General features: G+C 45.2%; 1 protein-coding gene across 6 annotated transcripts in view; it reads right to left on the bottom strand.

Annotated features, from left to right (window-relative positions):
• The window catches only part of CLUAP1 (clusterin associated protein 1), a 48,586-nt gene that overhangs the window by 30,406 nt on the left and 14,498 nt on the right, over positions 1–3,682 (bottom strand). The window lies entirely within an intron of this gene.

Below are 3,682 nucleotides of genomic sequence, written 5' to 3'. Positions count from 1 at the left end.
CTTCCGCCTCAGCCTTCCGAGTAGCCGGAACTACAGGCGTGCACTACCACGCCTGGCTAAGTTTTTGATTTATTATAGAGATGAGGTCTCACCAAGTTGCCCAGCCGGGTCTAGAACCCGTGGGCTCAGGCAATCCACTCACCTCAGCCTCCCAAAGGCGCGGGATTACAGGCTGAGCCACCGAGCCTGGCTAAAAAAAATTTTTTTAAGAGACAAGGTCTTGCTCTGTCTCCCAGGCTGGAATGCAGCAGCCTGGTCTGGTCATAACTCATTGCAGCCTCATCTCCTGGACTCAAGAGGTCTTCCCCCTCAGCCTCCTGAGTAGCTGGAACTACAGGTACAGGGGCACATTACTATACCTGGCTTTTTTTTTTTTTCTGTATAGATGGAATCTTGCTATGTTGCCCAGGCTGGTCTTAAACTCCTGGCCTCAAGTGATCCTCTTTCCTTATTCTCCTGAGTAGCTTCGGTTATGGGCTCTAGCCACCACACTCAGCAGCCTCTATAATCTTTCTTATGATTATTTCTAAGTTGCCTATCGCTGACAAATGTAACTGGTGAGAACAGTTACCTTGGCCCTGCCCCTAGCATTAACTATTAACCAATCAAAGGAGGCATTTGTGACTATCATATCAGTACTGGAAACTTCTGAGACATGAGATTTAATGTGGATTCAGTTATGAGGTTTGCTACAGACTGAATGCTTGTGTCCCCCCAAAATCCGTATGTTGAAATCCTAACCCACAATGTGATGATAGAAGGAGGTATAGCCTCTAACAGGTTAGCTCATGAGTGTGAAGTCCTCATGAATGGGATTAGTGACCTTATAAAAAAGACCCTGGAGATACCTCTTATTCCTTCTGTCATGTGAGGACACAGCAAGGCGGCACCATTTATCTATGAGGAATAAGACCTCACCAGACACTGAATCTGCTGGTGCTTTGATCCAGGACTTCACAGTCTCCAGAACTGTGAGAAATAAATTTCTTTTGTTTACAAGCCACTCCATCTATTGCATTGTTACAGCTGTCTGACTGGACTAAGACAAGGTTCCTGGAGCACTTTATCAAAACCCACCTTGGCTTCCTTCATTCCGTGGAGCACCGTATCTCCCCCACTAGTGAAAAACTATGGAAGGCAGGGATTAGGACTTACTCAAGGAGGCAGAGCTCAGTGCCTTGCCTGTGGCTGGTGCTGGTCCTCAATAAATGTTTACTGAGTGTATGGAAAACAAATACTGGATAGTGGCTCTTACTCAGATCACGACTATATATAGAATTTGAGAAGTACTATATGAGGGGAGACCCAAAAAACCAGAATTATCTTTTGGAGGATGGGTACCTGCTAGGTTAAGTGTTCTAGGAACTCACTGGCATCAGTGTATCAGCTAGCATTGTTGTGAGAGGCTGTGCTCAGCTTCAGTGAATTTTTTTCCCCCTTGAGTCAGAGTCTCACTCTGTTGCCCAGGTTGGAATACAGTGCACATTCCTGGCCACCTCAACCTGCTGGGTTCAGGTGATTCTTCCATTTTTGCCTCCCAAGTAGCTGGGATTACAGGTGCACACTACCATGCCTTGTTATTTTTAAAATTTATTTATCGTAGAGATGAGGTCTCATCAAGTTGCCCAGACTAGTCTCGAACCCCTGGGCTAAGGCAATCCTCTCATCTCTGCCTCCCAAAGTGCTGTGATTATAGGCATGAGCCACTATGCCCAGCTCCCAGTTTTTCTGAGATTCTTTCAACACATTTGTCCTTTTCACGATGAGTGATTTACAAGCACATCTGCCTACATCAAGCTGAGTGCTCAGCAGTTTTTGACGAGAAGCAGCATGACCCCTGTGCCCCACCCTTTCTATTCTCCTTATCTTGCTCTGAGCGACTTTTTTTTGTTTCCCCAGATTTAAAAAGTCCCCAAAAGGAAACACTTTGTCAATGTGGAAGAGGGGAAACAAAAAAACAGCAGAAGCACTAGAAGGCATCAGAACTGACAAGTTCAAAAGCTGTTTTGAGCAGAGGATAAGGCGTCCCAATAGGTGTATTGCATCAAACAGAGAGTACTTTTAAGGTGACTGAAGTTTAAACATGCAAGAATACAATTTTTTATAAATAAATTCAATTTTGGGGGTCCTCCCTCATATTCAGAGTTTCATGGTTTTCTTGGGGACAGTTCAGCCACTGATTACTTCATTATTTGTTACAGGACAGTGCTAAGAGAGCCCCCGGTGGATCGCTGGTGAAGTCTTTCGATAATGCCACAGCTCCACTGGCAATTTGGAAGTGATCAGCTCCTGTCTCTGGGTCTCTTGGGGACCCGTGAAGACACACTGCTGCACTATAAGCAGAAAACATGGAAAGCCTGGAGCTGCCTCATTATTCATCTGAATTAGCGGGCAGATGTTAGTGGCAGTTTTGTCCTGCCAACCTGCCACATATCATCAGGTGGCAACCACTAGGTCAATACAAATCCCTTTTTCCCAGACCTCCACTTCCAGTTTGTTCCCAGGGCAGAAATGAAAAGCAGGAGGAAAAATGCCATTACACTGTAGCAGCAATGCCAGAGCACAGGCAAGGCGGTGAGAGAGAGCGAGCAATTGGCTGATATACCTGATAGAAAGTGAATGAATTAAATGAATTTAATTAAACATGCATGCTTCAAATGTCATAAATCCTGACAGGTAAGAATTAACTACTACTCTATTCCTCCTTTTTTTATTTTTCATTTTTAAAGATTGTATTACTATTATTATTATTATTATTATTATTATTTTGAGTTGGAGTCTCACTCTGTTGCCCAGTCTGGAGTGCAGTGGCATACTCACGGCCACCCCAGCGTCGACCTGCTGGGCTCAGGTGATCCTTCCGCCTCAGCCTTCCAAGTAGCTGGAACTACAGGCTGCATACTACCATGCCCGGATAATTTTTTTGATTTATTGTAGAGATGAGGTCTTGCCAAGTTGCCCAGGCTGTTCTTGACCTTGTGGGCTCAGGCAATCCCCTCACCTCAGCCTACCAAAGTGCTGGGATTATAGACTTGAGCCACTGCGTCTGGCCAGTTGTATTATTTTTAAATAGAGACAGGGTCTCACTATGTTGCCCAGGTTGGTCTTGAACTCCTGACCTCAAGTGATCCTCCTGCCTTGACCACTCAAAGTGTGGGATTACAGGTGTGAGGCACCACACTCGGCCTCCATGTCTTCTTAAACCAATGGTTCCCAAACCTGCAAAAACTTAATGCCTGGTCCTCAGCCCCAGACACTCTGATTCATTGGTATGAGGAAAACTTGGGACATCAGGTGAGTCTAACAATCAGCAAAATACAGAAGCCACACTCTTTTTTTTTTTTTTTTTTTGAGTCAGGGTCTCACCCTGTTGCTCAGGCTGGAATGCAGTAATATGATCATGGCTCACCACGTCAACCTCCTGGGCTCAGGTGATCCTTCTACCTCAGCCTTCCGAGTAGCTGGGAGTATAAGTGTGCATCACCATGCCCGGCTCATTTCTAAAAAATTGTTTTGTAGAGACAAAGTCTCACACTATGTCGTCTAGGCTAGTAGGAACCACACTCTTTTTTTTTTTGAGTTGGAGTCTCACTTTGTTGCCCAGACTAGAGTGCAGTGGTTGCTCCCGGCTAATTTTTTGATTTATTGTAGAGATGAGGTCTCACCAAGTTGCCCAGGCGGG

The sequence above is a fragment of the Carlito syrichta genome, unplaced genomic scaffold (assembly GCF_000164805.1).
Source record: "Carlito syrichta isolate Samal-C Ts95f unplaced genomic scaffold, Tarsius_syrichta-2.0.1 Scaffold314117, whole genome shotgun sequence".
NCBI classification, from domain to species: Eukaryota; Metazoa; Chordata; class Mammalia; order Primates; family Tarsiidae; genus Carlito; species Carlito syrichta.
The sequence above is the reverse complement of the archived record's forward strand: the minus strand, read 5'-3'. Positions and strand labels throughout refer to the sequence as shown.